This window comes from Falco rusticolus, chromosome 14 (assembly GCF_015220075.1).
Source record: "Falco rusticolus isolate bFalRus1 chromosome 14, bFalRus1.pri, whole genome shotgun sequence".
NCBI classification, from domain to species: Eukaryota; Metazoa; Chordata; class Aves; order Falconiformes; family Falconidae; genus Falco; species Falco rusticolus.
The window spans coordinates 9,027,327-9,047,210 of NC_051200.1; positions in this window are offsets into that span (position 1 = coordinate 9,027,327).

The window sequence follows — 19,884 nt, forward strand, 5'->3', positions numbered from 1 at the left end:
CTCAGCAAGTGAGCCTTTTGACTCAAGCAATGGTCTTTGGGAGACACGCATAAGCAGATGCAGAAGTGAGGCTAACAAATCCTTTGCCACATTGGCTACCCCCACACTGTTTAGCCCCAGATGGGACATGAAGGAGCCCTGCAGAGCTGCTCCCAGTGATGGGCGGCAGGCTTCCTCCATCCCTGAGCAGACCAGATGGGGGTCTAGGGGTCCCTCCGGCCTCCCAAATGGGTACCAACAGCTGCTGGTGGTGTAACGCCACCAGGATGCAGTGCTCACCTGCTGGGCAGCTTCAGCATATGCCTTTCCAGCATGGCCTGGTTTTCTTCTTCAAGATTCTAGTCCAGACCCAGACAGCAGAGTTTCATTCCTTGGCACAGTCTTAGACTCCTTGAGCTGACTAACACAGCTAAGATAAGCCATTTAGTTCTGCCATGCATTGTGGCTGTTACCTTCAAAATAAGGACCAACTTTTTTTTCCCCCCTCATGGTCTCAATTCTGCCCTTAAATCCAGCACGTGGCCAGGAGGCAGAACTATTTCCAAACCATTACCAAAGGGGAAATCACCATTATCTGCCCACAACTCTCTACCCAAACATGTACAGCACTAGTTGCTCTCTCCTGAACTTTTTTTCTTGTCCGTTTGGATGGCACAGCTATTTATAGCGGAGCCAACAGCTGTACTGCACGTGGTGTAAAAGAGCCTCAGTCTTGGGGGAAAAAAGAGCACTAGTTGCTTCAGCAACAAACAGGTGAATCCAGCAGCTTGCCCTGAGCTGCCATTGCAGAAGAGATCAACAAACAAGCAGCTCTATTTATGCCACCGTGCTCGCACGGGAACTCCAGACAAACCAACAACCTCGTGCTCAGCCGTGTTCCCTCTTTGTCCCGGAGCAGCAGCCTCACGCAAAGCACACAGCTCGCTCGCCCAGAACAGGCTGTTTTGTTAATCGCTCAAAGAGCCACGCACCCAGGCCTGTTCATTCAGCTCAACCGCTTAACACTGCCATCTAAATAAAAAGGGGAAAAACGAAAACTTTGTATTCCTTTCATACCCTGAATATTAAACGACACTGTCAATGGGGCCTTGGGATGCAACATCAAACCCCTTCCTTTGCTCCAAGATGGGATTTCTGCAGAATGACTTTGAGGCTGACTGGCCATTTCAAATCTCCCGTTTCGCCCCCCCCCCATCTCAAACTTGAGGATGCAACATGAATGAAATTGGAATTAGCCTCATTACCAACAAGCACGGGGGGTGACCTAGATTCACTTTGCCTCTCAGAAGGAAGTGACGGCAAAAGTTTAAAACCTGCCATAACGGGGCTGTCGGCTGTAGCGCATTTAGGTCAAAGTTTGTTGCGATCAGTTTGTGCTTTCTGAAAAGGCTTTTACCAGCGGGATGATTTGTACAGCAGCGGCTGAATTATGCATGGGATTTGTACAGCCTCTGCTAGAAAATAACTCCGGCCCTTCCAACACGAAGCTCAAGCTCTTCACCGCAGCACCTCCAGTGACTCAAACCCAGCCCTGTGACACAAGGGTGGTGTAGCCCTTGCCACCAACCACAGCAGGTAGCATCTTGTGCTGGGCCAGGCTGGAGCCGGTCTCGCTGTGGGTCTCAAAGTGCTAGGATGAAAACTGTTTTTTTTTCCAATGATTTTATTGAATGCTTCCCCCAAAAAAAACAAATCAGAGGGCCCACTCCCAGTGAAGGCAGCCTGGTTGCTGTGTGAGCTACTGGGGATGCTCTGATGGCAGCTGAGTGGTAGCACAGGACTCTGCCTAAGTGATGGTCGTGCTGAAAGAAATACATGGGAACGATCAGGCTGGTGGGGTTTGCTGCAGTGAACTGAGAAGAAAAAAAAATTGGGGAAGGCCACAACTGTTTAACCCATTAAGCCAGGAAGATTCAGTTTATGTATTTCATGGCTAACAAATCCTGAAGAACTTTAAGTGCTTCGGTATCTGAGTAGGAAACTCCTACATTGCTCAAGAGCAGGCGAGTTACTCGAAGTGCTGCTAGCTCAGTGTTTGTCAGTAAGGCAGTGAATCTGGAGGAGGGAAAGAAGAAAAAAAAAAAAAAAAAAAGCAAAGCAAGGAAAGCTGGTTCATGACACACCAGCCTTCCCAGACAGGGGCCCTATTTGTCTTTAAGATCTGCCTTTAACTCAAGCAAAAGACCTCTCACCCTCCTCACATCATCCCCGTGGAGCATGGGTGGGCAAGGCTTTTCCCCTTACACCGAGACCTCTGGGGTGGCAGGAAGGACAGAGGAAAAAAAAGTGCACCTCATTTTTCCCATTGAGATTCCTCATCCAGTTCTTTTTCTACCAATGTAGTGGGTTTGCATGGCAAAGTGTTGGTAGTTGGGGGGCTGAAGGGGTCTCTTCTGTGAGAAGGTGCCAGAAGCTTCCCCCATGTCGGACAGAGCCAGCACAAGCCAGCTCCAAGAGGGACCTGTCGCTGGCCCCTACCAAACCCATCAGCGACAGCAGTAACGCCTCTGGGATAATGTATTAAGAAGGGAAAAGAAAAAACAAATCTGCACCAGCAGAAGAGAGTGAGACTGTGTGAGAACAACATCCCTGCAGGCCCCAGCCCAGGGCAGAAGGAGGCAGGGGGGGCTCCAGGCACCAGAGCAGAGGTCCCCTGAAGTCTGTGGTGACAGCCACGGCGAGACAGGCTGCACCCACGGGGGGACCCATGCTGGGGCAGTGCGTGACGAACTGCAGCCCATGGGCAGGACCCACGCTGGAGAAGCTCGTGGAGAGCTGTCTCCCGTGGGAGGGACCCCACGCTGGAGCAGGGGAAGAGTGTGAGGAGGAAGGAGCAGCACACAATGTGTGATGAACTGACCACAACCCCCGTTCCCCATCCCCCTGTGCCACTCCGGGGGAGGATAGAGAGAAATTGGGAATTAAGTTAAGCTGGGGGTGGGGAAGGTTTTTTTTACCATTTGAATGGTAAAAAATTAAATTTCCCCAAGTTGAGTCTTTTTTCCCATGATGGCAATTGCTGACCAATTTCCCTGTTCTTATCTCAGTCCAGGAGCCTTTCACTACATTTTCTCCCCCCTGTCCAGCTGAGGAGGGGGGTGACAGAACAGCTTTGGTGGGCACCTGGCATCCAGCCAGGGTCAACCCACCACAACCAACCACAAACCCACTCCTGCTCCTTACAGGTCCCCTTTTGCTGGTCTCTTTCCAGTCCATCCCTTCTGCCCTGACACGCCACGCACACAGGAATCCCACTGTTCCGCTGGGTCACTCTTTGCTTCCCTGGTGCAGCTCTCGCAGCCTCTCACCTCCCTTTCTCTCTTCCTCCTCCCTAAGGCTGGAGTCCGTCCCAGTTAAGAGGCCAGCTGGGGCTCAGGCCAATCTTTAGGACACACCAGGGTATTACTCAGTTTACCACCACCTGTATGTGGAGAAGGGACCTAAGCTTACCCTCTGGCTGCGCTCCAATCCCAATAAAAAGGGCCAGTTAGTGCTTTACAAGGAGGTAAGACTGGTTGTCCCCCTGAGAGCCTGGAGGCAAAACCCTGCTCCGCAGATAGTGCCCAAGCAGAGGGGTTGCTTTTTTCTTTGCCACACCCAAAAGTTTGTGCAGCATCCCCGATGTCCAGCACCGCTTGCCAGGTGCCCAGCCTGGCCACGCTGGGAGTAGTGCGAGACTGAAACTGCCGAGATGCTTTGGGGACTCTCCCCTCCACATTTCCCCCTCCCCATTCTCAATTTGCACTGCAGTTCACCTGGATACACACCCCACCTGCGAGCACTTTGCCTGTACCCAGTCTGCTGCCCAGCACTAGGTCCAAGTCGCTTTTCAAGCTGGGAATGGCACAAGCCATCGCTATTGGCAGCTGCTTTCCAATACTAAGGCCGAAATTACCATGGTCATCCTCTGCAAGGAGAGAAACAATTGTCTTAAAGAAAATAAGGAGACTTCCCTTCCCTGAGCAGCCCCTCCTGCAGCCTGACTTGCTGGAGCTCTGACTCAAACTTCAGGAGCGGTTGGCACCAACGGCCTCGCCATGAGCCCACGGCTCAGGAAGGACAGCACGGCACGCTGCACTCCAAATATCGAGCTCTTAATTGTGTCCCAAGCAGCACCTCTGCGCTTGCAGTAATGAGAGCTCAGCTACATCCGCGGCTGTTAGCGAGATCCTGTTTTGCTTCATCCTCATTATGGGAAATAGCCTGCTTGGATCCAGCAGCCGGTGGAGATGTTTCCTCTCATGAAGCCGATTGCTTTCTCCTGTCAATTATGGGCAGAGCGCTCAACAGCCCTGTGCAAATTGCTGGGTGAAAGCACAGACAGGAGTACATGGGAACCGATTACAGTCTTGGTGGCAGGCTTGCTTAAAAACAGCTGATGGAAACACAGAGGTCAAGAGAAATAAAAAGCGTAGAGGTGATGGTGATGATGGCTGGCACGGCAGTGCTGTGGCGCCGAGTGGGATGCATTGCCCCCACCAGCCCCTGCAGAATCCTGCAGGGCAGTGTGGCAGGGTTAACTACAAAGCCACATTTTTTTTCCCCAGCAAAGAGTTTCCCTTTTCCCAGGCTATCGATTTGGTACATATCAGCAGGGTGCATCCCACAGCTGGGAAACTCGGCACCCCTTGGGAAAGGATTCCCCATTCTTGCCATGCTCCCACCATACCCCCCCATTTCACCGGACCCTCCAGCACACCTGCAAACCCCCACAGGGTTTCCAAGCGTGAGCAACCAGGTCTCCAGGCTGAGGCTGCACACCAAACCTTCACCCAGCACACAGCACCGGTGTGCATCATACACACTGATACCATAAACAGACCCCTGTCCTGGGGCAGTGCCGTTCCAGAGAAAAGGATGAGAAAGCGTGTGTGCATTTTAACCAACAGTCTCAAAGATTATTTCTTCAGCCCTACAGTCCTTGCTGGCTCCTTCCAGGCCAGGTTCACAGCCCCCACCGCCCTGCCTGACCCCAGAGCCTGCCTTTACTCCTTCCTTTGGGGAGGGAGGTAGCGGTGTCTCTTCTGCCTGTAGGTCAGCCCAGGTTCGGCGCCAGTTCAGCCGAGGGTCAGAGTTTCCACCTGTTGCTGGCAGCGAACAAGCCAAGTGCCCCCCTTACACCGTTCACTTGGTGCTGTCCTCCAATATGTTGTTGCTCACGAGCTTCCATTGCTCTTCAGCCTGCTCCCCATTGCCTGATCTGATCTTCAGGTGTCCCCAGACCTCCAGCCTGTCACCGTAAGGTGCAACACCAATGCCCAGTGCGCGTGTGAAGCACCACTCACACTTGCTCCCACCGCACCCACCTGCACAACAGTTCCATCCAGCAGTCTCCTAACCGGCATCAGCTCTGCGCACTCATGCCCATCAGCATTTTTGCAGGCTCTGCGGAAGGGTATCGATTCCTGCTCACAGAGCAGTTCTGCCTGAAGAAAAGCCATTGCCTTTGCCTGGCTGGGCTTTGAAAGGCAGCTGCTCTATGCTGTGCGCATCCCTTCTTTGCCTTTCCACTTCTGCCTTCCCCACAGACCCACTGGGAAGTGGGGCTTGCTCACCCACCTCACCCTGGCCCCCTTGCTTTCCTTCTAGACCCTGTAGGCAGAGCTGTCTATGATTTATTTCCTTGTATTTAATTCTGCTAAGTTAGAAGCACCAGAAATCCACAGCTGGCAACTTCAGGCTGCTTTCCAGCTCCTCCATCCAGACCTGCCAGCAGACGTTTTCAGTTTTGGTTCTCAGATCTCCATTACAGTCTGGTCTCAAAACAGCAAATCCACCAGCCCTCCAACTGTGCACGTTCAGCTCCGCAGCCTCAAAGCTGTTACAAACGAGCCGCAAGTTCCTCCTGCTTCTTACGAAAACCAGGTACCCCTCTGGCAGAGAGCAATACCCTTCAGATCCCTTTAGCACAGCTTGGTGCCTGGTTTTCCCCTCCTACCCCATTGTAGGCTGGTGAGCAAAGACAGCTCCTCAGATGTGGCAATGTTCAAACACTTTATCAGTAACCCCACTTACCTCTGCGACAAGATAAAAATTGTGCTTGAATTTCTGCCACTTTGCTAGAGAATTTAAATGACACTGAAGTGTAGGCGCATCCATCCTCCTCCTGCCTTCCCCTCCGCTCCCCGCTCCTGGGCGTGCTCTGCCCTTCCTGCAGGCATTTCTGGGCCCAGGTTTTATTCAATCATGGAAGAGAAATGAGAGCTGCGGTTCATAACTCCTATGAAATTTCACTTGAAGTTGAACTAATAACTTGAGAGAAGAGAGATGGGAAAAGAGGGATTTGCATGTTTCAGGTTCATAGGACCATTTAGGTTGGAAAAGACCTTTAAGATCATCGAGTCCAACCATTCACCCAGCACTGCCAAGCCCACCGCTAAACCATGTCTTTAACTGCCACATCTACAGGTCTTCTAAATCCCTCCAGGGATGGTGACCCAACCACCTCCCTGGGCAACCTGTTCCAACGCTTGCTCACCCCAGACTCCTAAAATCTGACTGAAGAAAGCAGACCTGGAGATGTTAAGTCAGTTATGAAGTTGAGCAGGGCTGTATCCATTTAAAACAAAACCCCCAACAGATGGAATGAAACCCCCAGTCAGGGTTTGTCCCTGCTTCTGGCCAGGGGCTGAGCAGTCCCCAGGCACAGGGGACTCGAGCCTGGCATGCAACATGCACAAAAAAGCCCAAAGGAGAAGGCAAGGCGTGCATAAGGGAAGCTGGATACAAATCTTCAGGAGCAATGCAGAGTGAAATTAAATACAAATTCAACAACAGAAAAAGTTGCCAGAGATATTTAGGGTTTGTATGTGTATGTTACATACACATACATATATATAAAGACCAACAAACCCTATCTATATGCAATGTGAGCAAGATGTTGCTATAGTAATCTTAATTTTATACTCCTTACATTGATAAGAAGATCGCAAGTTGTTCGGCACCCAGACTGTCTTTTTGTTATAGCATGTGCTGCATTTAACCCAGTGGGGCTCTGTTCTCTGCCTCTTGGAGCTATGGAAATAGAAATAACTACTAACAACGTCATCACTACATGGCAGCTTTGGATTCAGTTTCCTTCCAAAAAAAAAAAAAAAAAAAAAAAGAAGAACGAGGCAGACAGAAAAAAGAAACTGCCTGTGCACATTAGCATTGAGTTTAGACGTGGACACAGACACATCCTCGTGGATGGGCAGGGATGCAGGGAGCAGCATTGGGATCTGCCAGGGGAGCAGGAGAGTCCTGGGTGGGGGTGGGCGAGCAGGGGGCATGAGGAGCAGCACCTGCTCTGCATTTCATGTGAACCCAGCTGTAAATCAGAAGAGACTCCACCAAAGCCAGGAAAGGCACAAGGTTGCCAAAAAGGGTAGAAAGCAAAGCAAGGCACCCATGCTGCGAACACGCTGCCCGTGCTGCGGTGGGAGGCTTCTCCGAAACCTGATGTGCCAGCATGGGATGGGGGCTTCCTGCCCACACTGAGGGGCTCTGCCTACCAGGTGGGGAACTAAAGATAAAATTCAAACACTTCTCTCAAAACAGCCTCCCTCTCTGGTAGGAGCCCTGCTCACAGCAGGGTGGCAAGGGGGCACCCAGCACAAATGCTGGCTGCACCCCTGGAGCTCCACACAGGGAGGCTTTCAGCAAACATCCCCTCATCGCTCTCGCACAAGACATCTTTAAGCAGCGATGAGGCCATGTTCAGGGCTCTCCATCCCTCTGGCAGGAGCTAAATGACTTCATGGTAACAGTGAAAATCTCCAGCAGAAAGCACCCGGGAGCCGCACCTACCACTGAAATAGCAGCATCCTTTCGTCTCCCTCAAAGAGCAAAAGCAGCCAGTGCATTAAGGCCACCCCCAGCTAACCCCTGCCCGGGTCCCTCCTCCTGAGGGGCTGGGGGCTGCTGGCTCCAACAGCCAGGGACCCGAGTCCTCCCCAGAGGAGGGCAGCGGCAGCTCTTTGCCTCACTGGTTCTGCTGGAGTCAGCCCCAGGGGAGGTGTGAGGCTGGGGATCCACACGGTCCAGGGGCACAGCCCACGCTCTGCAGAGGCAGGTGCTGCCTTTGAACATCCTCACCCGACAGCGGCTCCCAGGCGGGTTTGTTTTCTCCAGATTGATGGTGTTTACAACTCCAGGCATCTTCTCAGTCATCTATGATCTCTGGCCGTGAGCAGGTCTCTTCGGGACATTGAGTGACAAGTATTGTTACAGTGCCAAGGAGATGGGACTCTCAACTGCCTGTGGCAGGCAGATCGCTGTGAAATCATGATTTATCTGGACTTAAATTAAGTTATGTCTCCCCTGCCTGCCTGCCCTGGCAGTGGCTGCATACAGGTGCACTGTATTTCTTCCTCTAAACAGGAAAACGCGGGGCCATTTACCAGCGGCTGGAGATCAGAGGGTGCCCGAATGTAAACTCCAGGACAAAGCTCATCTGAGCGTATTTGAGGGAGGCAGCAGACAAGTGACAAACAGCCGGAGCTGAGTTTGCTCTATTTTGGCTTACGCCACTGCTTGGGGAATCATGGGAAGGGAAAGCAGGTGAGTTATTGTCACCTCCAGACTTAAACAAATGGAGGTTTCAAACAAAATTGCATTGCTTAGACATTCAGAGGGGGAAACGTTTACCTCGCGTGCAGAAATAAATGTTAGAGTTTATGAGTCATATAAAGACTTCTATGCTGAAAAATCCCCCTCCGGATGAGGATGGGGATATTTCTCATTGTGGCCTTGATCCATCTAATTTATTTGCAGAGCAAAAGGATCAGCGAGGGCCTTCTTCTCCAGAAGATCTGGCAGTGGGAAAAGTTGTTCTACTGGGGGCTGGATGCCCACCCGTGCCTCCCTATCCTGGCTCCTGCTGGTCTCTCGGACCCCCAGGCAGCCCCCATCACCCCTGGCAGGACAGGCTCCAGCTACCTCTTTGCAGTAAGGGTTTTGGAGTCATGGCATGCCCGGCTGCAATAACAGGGCTGCTCCTCAGAGCAAGGGGAGGGATACCAGGACATGGGATGCCAAACACTGGCACCCACTCCTCTCCCCTCAGCACATCAGAGAGATGCGTGCGTGCACCGAGGGGTGCGTTAATGGATGAGCCAAAGATGGGTGACCCCACCTTCGGGGTGCACAGTGCCCTAGCTGCTGGCACCACATCCTGAGGCAACAGCTGGCGGCTGATCCTGGCAGTGGCAAAGGCAGGAAAAACTCATTTATGTGCGAAGGGTTTGGGTCTCGGGGTGACTGGCAGGGAGTTGAGGCAGCGCAGAACAGGCCTGCCCAGATTCCTCTGCCTTTTGGGAAAGACATACTACAGCCGGAGCCTCACGCCCTCCGGAAAAGCACAATTCCCTCTGTTGCTGATGATTTATTTGGGAAGAAGCCTCATTTTTCACTGATCATATTAGAAGCACAGAATGGATTACAGCATGGAGTAACCTTGATAGCCGAGAAATTTGGTGTATGCAAATGTGAGCATTAAATGGCTCTTTCTGTGAAAGATTGCCTGTAGCAGGGATGCCTTGAGATATGGCGCCAATGAATAGACTGGTATTTAAAAGCAGAGACTTTGCCACAAGCTACAATACAAGGTCTACTGACATCTACAAACAGCAGCTTTCTCCCTGTGAGCACAACTTGCATCTCTGCTCCACAAACCTGCTTATTTTGCTCCAGAGCCCTGTGCCCTTTGGGATGCCTGGAATACCCACACGCATGCACCAAAAGATGCCAGGCTGCTAAAAACAAACCACTAAATCACCTGCAGCACCCACGAGCTCCCAGGCCCACCCATACCATTCCCTCACACCTAAATTGCAGCCCAAGGGTGGCCAGGATGAAGCACCAAGGGTCTGAGGCTGTTTCATCCTCTCCCACCTTCTCCAGCCCCTTGGAGCTCAGGCATTAGAGGGGAGCAGGCACAGGTATGAAGAGGGATGAACTGGAACTCATGTTTTCCCTGGACTGATGCTACCATTGCCTGGGTCACCTGATGCCAGGCTGCAGCAAGCATCCTCCCCCGGTCATCCCTTATGGTACCCAGGCTGGACTCGCCACCTCAAACCAGCGCAGGGATGGACAGGGATGCACAGGGATGCTGTGCAGTGCGTGGCAGCTGCCTGAAGATGGCAAGCCAACACTGCAGTTTATAATACATGCAAATAACCCCGCTGGAGGAAGAAGGGGGCTCCCTACAAATAAGAGGGCTATATTTTCTTCGCAGCCCCTGCAATGCCAGAGCAGAATGTAAATTGTGGTGTTTGATAAACAGGTATGAGGCTTTTTTCTTTCCTCTTCTTCGTTAAATGCTGCCAGTCTCACAGAATTCCAAGTGGTACTCCTGGTACTGCACCAGTCCTCAAGCCCAAATGCAAAGTCTGAAGAAGAAATTGCAATGCATCCTTTGGCACCAGGGAGCCATAGAGCTAGTGTGTGCATGCAATAATTTATCCTAAGCCTTCTAGTGGCATTTTATGTCTTTTTGCTGTAGTGCTATTACAGCTTTGATTACTCCATTTTTATGTTTGTCAGCACAGCATATGGGCAAGATAATTTGTATTCAAAGTATTAAACTGGTAATGTAAATTATTAAAGACCCAATTCATAAAAGCATTACACACCATATGCAGATTCCTTCTCCTGAACTCTCCCCTCCTACTTTTCCCCATTTTGCAGACCTGGCTTCACACAGTTTGAGCGGGACTGGGATCACTGCCAGCTCCCACCCCAGGAGCACCAGGTTCATCCCAGCGGATGTCAGATGAAAACCCAGCACCTTCCTCTTCCCACTGCCCCCTGCGCAACTCATTTATCCCCAGGTATTTGCTGCCCATCAGCTTGGCTCTTTTTGGCATCTCTGAAGACATGATAGAGTAGAAACTGGTTTCCCATTTTTACCCCCCACCCCCATTTTCTGCAGAGCACCCTCCAAAGTCTGTACATCTCCACGTGCAGCCCTTGCAAGGAGGCGTTGGACGGGGCGGTGAAGACCACCACTGTGGTGGCCCTGTCTCCTTGCCTGTCTCGGGTTCCACACATGCAGGATGATGGCAGCTCGCCTCTGGTTTCATAGTGGGAGCTGCTGTGCCTGTGGGCGAGCACCTGGGCCTTGCAGGCTACAGGACACTTCTTCCCATGCTCAGCCTCAACCGGATTCCAGCAGCCACTCTGAAGGGCTGGGGGCAGCAAAACCTGCCAATTCTGCAGGGAAATCGGGCTTTTCAGCTGTAACCTCTGCAATAACGGGCAACTCATTTCAATAGCTGTTTACCAGACCATACACAGTACCATTGTGTTGAGCAGATGCCGTCTTCTGTTTTTCTCATTACCAAGATTTACTGTCTTATAAGCTTATTATTGACTGAGGCTTTAGACTTTCTTCATGGCTGAGGCCAAGGGGAATGCAAACTCCCAGTGGCTCCTGTTTGCAGGAGCATCCCCTGCTGAAGCTGCCAGGACTGACCCAGTGCTTGGGGCTGCCTCCCCTAAACCTGGACCCCTCTATCTCACAGCAAAGGCTTTGGCAGCCCCAAAGGGTGGCTGCGAGCCGAGGCGTACCCTGTCCCTGCTACGGGGTCCCCCAAAGTACCCTGGCAGCCCCTGGCATGGGGCAGTTCAAACACACTAAGCTGCCAGCCCTTCCGAAAAACTACACTAAAATGGAATAAGAATTGGGGCTGTAATGCTTAACTGCACTTAGTCTGCATAAAATCGCGCAAGTCTCCTAACTCAGAGTCCCCCCACAGCACATAAATGCTTTCCTGGCCCATCTTTTCAGGAGAAACACACTCCTCCTCCCAGGATGGGAGGAAAAGGAGGATTTTGTATCTGGCTTCCAGAGGTTTGGCATCCAGGGGCCCACAGGTGACCCCAGGGGAGTTGTACCACTTCTCTCCAGGCAATAACTGCTGCTAACACAGACCGAGACACAGGCTCTCTGGTACACTGGCACTGAGCAAAGGAGCTGGTTTCCCCGTGCATCCACACAGTGCCCATGGCTCATGAGTCACTCTCGGCAGCGGCTTTCTAAGCCCCCTCCAGAAAATGTAAGGACATCTCGTTTCAGCCCCAGTAGGACACAGAGGCACCCAAAAAATAAATACACTGCCAATACCCACTGGGACTCAGCTCTGCTCCACCGTCAGGTCCCCCCAAAAAAGAAAAGGCAGCTTTGCCAAAATAAATAAATAAACAAACCAAGGTAGCACAGCAGGAGCTGCTGGCCATCAGTACTGTGCCGAGAGGCCCACGGGCCGGATTAGCATGTGTGCAGCTAACAGGTAAAACAAGAACATCCCCTACAAAATAATGAAAAATATGGAAACTCTGTGCTTTCCTTCTCTCCCTAGATTTTGTACATCTTTGACACAACAGGGGCACGTTTCACTGAGTCAGCACTTTCAGCGGATGCTGCCACACGGCTGCATCAGGCTCACTCCTCAGTCCCGCTTTTAATTCCCTGGAGCATCATATGCAGCAGTGACTGGCACACATCCTTCAACCACCCCTTATTAATGCCTTGCCCGGGTCCCCACTGCTCTGGTACCTGCCTCTCTTCCACAGCATTTTTTTGTTAAACTAAAAATCCCCCTGCTTTTATCATCCCAAGCATGATCCAGAGCGCCGCCAAGCTCTTGCATCTGCTTCAGGCTGGTGCATTTGTGCCTGGAGGTCCTCTCTTTACCTTCCCCTAAACTGCTTTGCTTTGGCTTTGCCAGAGACAGGTGTGAATTATGCTGCTCACCTGAACAAAGCACCTACCCCAACCCCCCCCCGGTGCTGGCTTGCTCATCACGGTGTTTTCCACCCGTGGGCAGGCGTGATGCTGTTCAGGCAGCAGTGGATATTTGGTGGGAGTGCTGCAAGGCTCCAGCTGTGTACAGCCCCCATTTGGTATGTTACAGCTGTGGCCAAAACTGAAGCTGTCCAGGAAGGGGATGGAGACATGAGCAAAGCAAAGCGCTTGAGGTGGAGGAGGAGGAATAGAGCACACGCCAAGAGGCTGGTAAAGAAATGACTTTTTGGGGAAAAAACAAAGCCAAAACAAGCCACTATTCTGCTATTTCTGTTCACAACATATTTGGAATTCCTTCTCCAATATTGTGTTTTCAAAAAGGCAAAAGCATTTTTCAACTCTTATTTCATCATCAGATGAAAAAACCCACACACATCTGTCCCCACCCCCACACACAGCTCTGCACCCCGAGCCACCCCCTCGTGCCCGCAGGGGTCAGGGTGAGGGGCTAGGCAGGGGGCAGTGGGACGGGGCAGGTGAAGCCAGCATCGGGGTGGATGGTGCAGCCCACGGCAGGTGCTGGCAGTGGCATTAACAGCCCTCGCTGTAACGATGAGCCCAACTTCGGCAGAGCCGTGTTAAGTGTTTCGCACATGGGAAGGCTTCCGAAGCCCCAAGCCTGGTTTCTCCCCTCCTTTCCCATGCTTTTGCTTTTCTGTTGGGCTCTGCAGAGCTGCCCCTGCCCAAAAACGCGGGGAGCTCTGTGCAAGGGAGGGCGCAAGCCCCCGCCGTCTGCGCAACACCGGCCGCGTGCAATGTTTCTCCCCGAAACCTCAAAGCAGCAGGCAGAGGCGGTGCGTGCAAACAGTGCCATAAAACCCAGGCGTGTCCCTCCAGCTTCAGGGGGTGAGCTTCTGCTCTGCTCACGCTGCAGACTGGGTTTGCACCGAACACACAGAGCCCTGCTGGGGAGGGCAGGGTGCTCCATAAATAACGACAGAAAATTATTTCAGAATATATCCACAGAGAGCAAGCACGACCCCAGCGCGCTGTTCATTTTCGGCACGTATAACCCATATAATGAAGATGCAACCCACCCCAGCAGACAAGCTAAACAGCAGGCTTCCAGATGTCCACCCCGCTCGCCCATCTCAGACTCCTAATCCCCTACTTTGTCTGAGCTCTGGCTCATTTCTGATGCTTTCAGATTATCCAGCGAGCATAACTGCTAGTGAATATCTGAATATTTCCCCCCTCCATCTCACATTTCACCTTGGAGGAGAAGCACTTCACAGAGCCCAGGCCCTTCTTTATCAAGCCAATTAGTGTAACACAAAAGCAGTGAATAGGACCAGGCAAAGCTCACTGGCCTGTAAAATCCCCAATATTTCAAGAGGGGCTGAGGCCAAATATGACTGGTTTTTCAAAAAAAGCAAAAGCCAAGGGTGAGTAACCAGAGCACTGGCCTTTCCAACCACATTAAAAGGAAAACCCAGCAAATTCGCTTAACGTACAAGCCAGTTGGTGTATCATAAAGGAAAGTTTACAAACAGGGCAGCTATAATTCTTTCTATAACATTGGAGGACCAAAGTTTGCGCGGAACAAAAGGAAATGATTAACAGGGGAAATATGCATGGTACAAAAAAGACTTTTTAGTCCAAAAAGGGATGTCCATATTTAGAAACACTTGATTCCTGTTGTCAGGGCCCTGCTTTTTCCTGAATGCGTTTCTCCCCCATGAAAGAAAGAAGTTACAAAGGGAGTTTGTGCGCAGCCATGTCACATGCATGCAGGGCACCACTGATTTTCCTCCAGGATTAAGAGAAAAATGCAAAGATTCCAGAGCAAGCAAATAAATAAATAAAATTAAGCACGTCCATATTTAGGAGGTGGCTTCTAGCAAACCGGCCGCTCCTCTGGCAGGACCCCCTCTCCTGCCACAGGCACCCTGAGCCCCCAGGGGACCCTCCCCACTGGGCTGCCCAGGCACCCACGTCCACAGTGAAAGGGCAGCTCTCAGCAGGGCCAGAGGCAATCCCGCTGGGGCTGGCGGGGATTGGCAGCTCGGCTTTGGGAGAAGCTGCTGCCTGGCAGCTCTGCATCACGCTGGGCACAGCCCCACCACTGCCTGCGAGAGCTGGTGCCTGAGCATGGCCTGGAAGCAGGTGAATGGGGAACAGGCCCTACCGGAGCACCTCTGAAGGGTGGGAAACTCACATTTAGCAGGATGAGAATATATACGAAGGTGTTTCCCACCCACACATTAGTTCAGACCTCCTCTCAGCCCGCAGCAGCCTGGTCCTGCTCCCTGCCATGAGAAGGTGCGCCCAGCCCAGCAAGCACGCGACGGAAACCTGGCACAGCTGCGGTACAGCCTAACCTACTCCATTGCCCATAACCACCTCCACGAGGGACCCGAGCACAAGCAACAGCAAACATTTTTGAGACCACCCGCTCCCTTTCATCTATAGGAGTTGCCGAACCTCATCTCACAGGGCCGGCTGTGAAATACAGCACCATATGGTCCCCGACACAGAGAGACACCCTGCGGGCTGGACGCCGTCTGCTCAAGACCTGGAGACCCACATCTCTCCACCACCTCCCGCTCCCGTTTCCCACCTCCATGGTGGCCGCCTGGCTCCACCTGCGCTGGCCAGCCTGGCACGCTCCCAGCCGGCAGCAGCTCGGGCATCGCCCCAGCCCCCCCCCTGCCTCGCCCCAACACTGCTGCGAGCACAGAGGCTCAGGGGAACAGCACCAGTGGGTGGTCTGAGCTGGCACAGGGCAACAGCCCACACCAGCATCCAACCAGTGGGAATTCGCAGGCTGATCTGCTCTCAAAACTTGGGATTAAGTTGTATCACCTCCAATAAGACACTGGGTCCCATTTGCTGACCACAGCTGCTTCACTGGGCAGAGGGAGAGCTGGGGCAGGGAATGGGGGGAGAGGAGGAAACGAAAGCTAAGCGATCCATGAAACAGCATCTGGGAATAAGCATTCTGGGGGCACTTATTTCAACACTTTGGGCAGGAAATGGAAATAAAAAGGGTCTGGGGGCTTCTTTCCACTTTGCACTTGGAAAGACCAGCCTGAACGACGGCTGGAGAGTTGGCCTTTTAAGATGTCACCTCCAGTAAGTCAGGAGCACCAAGGGCGATCTTCCCTGGGTCTGCAGGAGTAGTCCTTGGTGCTCCCAGCAGATAAGTAATCACATGTTAATGGAAAAGGCAAAGGGCTGAGCCTGTAAGGGAGGCTTTTCTCCCCAGGCAGAGCGCCAAGAGGGGACAGCAACATACTGCAGACACGCACAGGGAACAGTGGAAAGCAAACAAGGCCAAGTCCTCTTATGTTCAAAACCATCAAAGGTCTTTTGCAAGTTGCCCTCAAGGTTCCAAATACTGGGTCTGGTCTAGCTGATTTCTTTACTAGACAACCCTCTCTGGCAGGGAATCACCAAGGAATGAAACACGAGCAGCAGCAAGGAGCAAGAGATCTTTAATTAGACAGTTTAACGCTCTTTGGTCAGGTTTTATTCCACTTCCAGCCAAGCCCTTGGAAGAAAGGCTTGTCTGTAAGACTTTTACTGACACGTTGACCTTTAGGCTTGGTTTGAAAAAGCTCCCAGCAGCTTGCAAACACTAAGTTACTATATGAAGCAACAAAATAGTAACAGAACAATAAGAGAAGACCCAGTGCATGTTTCCTTTTGCTCTCCCTGCTCCTGGGGAGCAACCTTTGCCAGGAGCTGCACGTAGCAACACCTTAAACTGCAGAAGCCAAGCCCAGGGAAGATCCCCAGCCTGCGCTCTAAATCTAAAGAGCAGAACTTGACCAATATATCTTTTAAGAGAACTGGAGATCAAATTGCCCCTGCTTCCACCTTTGTCAAGCCTCTTTTGCAAGACCATGAATTACTGCTGGTACATCCCAGGTAAGACGTAGCAAAAGAGAAATCACACAGTAATTAGCAGCAGGCAAGAGGCTTTGTCTCAAGCAATCCCTCAAACCACTTCACCCTTCTACACGTTAATTTTCTAAACTAACATAATGCAAATTCTAAGCTTCACAAAGAAGCAGTTAAAAACACTTACAAGTAATAAGCTCTTACAACAACAAAGCCAGCCCATGTCTGATTAATATTTTTTAAAAAGAACATTTTTCTGACTTGAAATATCTGAGGGATCTTTAAAAGGAGGGGATGCTGGAAAGAAAAAGCGACGCTGTCACTCATAGCATCCTACCTGCCTCCCTCCCTACACAGGCTCAGCTACAGCAGCAAGCACAGGCGTCCGACACCTATGTGGAGGGGCTGCTCCTGCTCCTCTGGTGTCTTGGCAAGGAGCATCCAGCCAGAAGCAAGATGAGGTGGCAGGTATGGGGCAGAGCAGCGGTACTCTGCACTTCAGGGGCTCAAAAGCCAACTGCAAACACCATCAAAATATCCAGTCCTGCAACAAGGCTCAGTGCCCAGCTGTAACTTCCCCAGCTGCTGGATTCAGCCAGGGATGTGGAAGTCAACTGTGTCAGGGGACATGGTTCCAGGGCAGGCATCCCCTTACTATGGTAAATGTGCTTGCATCTCTCAACATCAACAAGACAAAGATTTGCTTTTATACATCCCAGCCTCCAAAGGTCTTAACCCCACCACAGCACCAGCTTGCTGCTCCACACGACAGCCAGGCTCCCCAGCCCCAGGGAGGTCACTTGCTCTGCTCTGGCTTAACAGAAAGACTAACCCTTCTGAGGCACTTTACAGGGGTTTCTGTAAGGCCATGCCGCATCCAGGAACAAGAGAAAGAGGTACTCACCACCAGGGAGACATAGCTGTCAGCTCTAGCAGGGCTGTAGCTGCTTCTTCCTGCTTAATTTAGGGATCCAGGTGCAGGAGGGTGCTCAGGGAAGAGCTCTTACAGCAGCAGACAACTCCAATCAAGATCGTTAGCACAGGCAAGGAGCCACCCCTCATCCACATCCCGCTTAGCATGTACGTATCAGACCTATCAGAAGGATGAGATGTTTGCAGAGTGCTTTGAACAGGGGTCGCCAAATGTTGCCCAAGCAGAGCCAGGTGCACACCGCACTCCCACCGGCACCCAGCCTGCCAAAAAGGGGTGAAGACACCATGTAGGGCATGACCCCCCCCACCAGGCATGCTGGTTATTCGGGCCCTTCTCCACCGCAAGCTGAAACATGTTTGCAGAGCAACCACTTGGTAATGGGGTCTCCAGCACACTTTGTTTTGCAGCACAGCTGCAATTTACAATTCAGTTTATTGCATTAAAATGTGGTGCAGCCTTAGCGGAAAGAAATAAATATGTCACTTGTCACAGTTCCTCCCATTATCTTTTAGAGGTGAGCGAGCTTGGGCTAACATCCATAGAGGGGAGCGTGGGGCTTGTCAGAACGCGAACGGCAGCATGGCCATAACGCAGCATCCTGCTGTCGCCCCAGCCAAGCCATGGGGAGGTCCCATCCCAGCCGGTACTCCCTGTCCAAGCCCTGCTTCCCAAAAGCCTCAGCAGAAGAGGGCTTACTTGGGGGATGCTTCTCCGCCCGTGGAACAACAGCCTGAGCGAGCAGAGGGAAAACAAACTCAAGGCAGCTGCCAGAATTGTGCTGGAGGCTGGAAGCGAAAAGCCATTCACCTGCCATCGCCTGAGCCAGAGCCAACAGAAGCCCTCGCACCTTGCTGCTGTTCCTGCAGGGTTTATTAGGAGTGAATAAAATTATATAAAAATCAGCCGTTCAAAGGGAGCAGATAAAGAGATGTTTTGACTCTGCCTGTATCCCCGGTACAATCCCCAAAGCAGACTCTCACCTTCCTATGGACCTCCGTTAGAGCTCCAGCCATTCGCTGCTAATTGATTCAATATGCATTTGGACTAGGATTTTTAATTAATTTTATTACAGAAAAATTAATGCACTGCTTCCCCACAGATGCATTAGGACGCCGACATGAGCGGCAGGAAACCATCCTGCAGCACGGTTTTCCTTGTGAGTGCTTGAGGGCAGCTAACCCCACAGCCACGGCGGGGCTTCCCCGATGCAGCCCCTCCCCCAGACCCCCCCTCTAGTCTAAGAGCTCACACTGAATATTTACCACGTTTCAACTGAATTTGGAAACGTATATGTTACAGAGCAGCAGGAGAGCATTGCTCCTCTGCATCCCCGTGCCATGCCCATTTCGGCAGAGGCGGCTCTGGCCCGCACAGAGCAGCTCGACAGCCCCATTCATCCCATCGCCCCCCACCGGGTTGGATTTCAGAGGGATGTTGGTGCATTTCAGTAGCGATTGTGTTCTCAAGACTTCGCATAGTCCCGAGTGCAAATCGAACGGTACCAGCCACGGGAAATGACCTGCACGACACGGGTGAGCGCTGCCGTGCAGCTCCCTGCCTCTGCCCCGCATCCCGCATCTGCCCCACAGCAGCACCAGCAGATGCTTTCCCTTGAGCAAAAGCTCTCACAACTCTGCCACCGTTGCGGCACCCAGAGGGACCACCCCACCCAGCAGAGCCATCCTCTGCCCCCCCAGAGAGCGAGCAGGCTTTAACAGCAGCAGTGCTGGCACCATCCCGTCTTCTTATCCCAGTCCCTCGCCCCGACAGCCCAGCTTCAGCAGGCACAGGGGATGCAAGAAATCCCATTTTGGGAACACAAGCAGTCTCAGTCAGCTGTCAAATTCAGGCAAGGAAGAATCTCTTTTCATCGCTCCCCTCCCTTTCCCCAAATCTATTTTATCATTACCCTTCTCTACATATAATGGAGTTAATCAGAGACATATTTACTCTGCAGAGCTTGGGACTAAAGTTGAACATGAAGTTTTAACCATACAGCAGCCCAGAGCAGAAATGCCTGCTCTGAAACACCACAAACATTTCAAAGCGGCGAGAAAGAGCACTTGGAGGGTGTTCTATCAAAAAATAGAGCTGGGTGAGATTAAGCAGTTCCCAATATTTGAGATGACATCTCAGAACACAAAAACCAGTGGCAGCGGGGGAAATCATGTGTTATTTATATACATTCACACTATGGTATTTATCAATGGCAGAGCACTGGGGGAAGAAACATCATCACTACATCTGCAATATCCACATCTGAGTCCCCAGAGTCCTGTGCTAGCACTGTATCGAACAACATCCCTGAGGCATG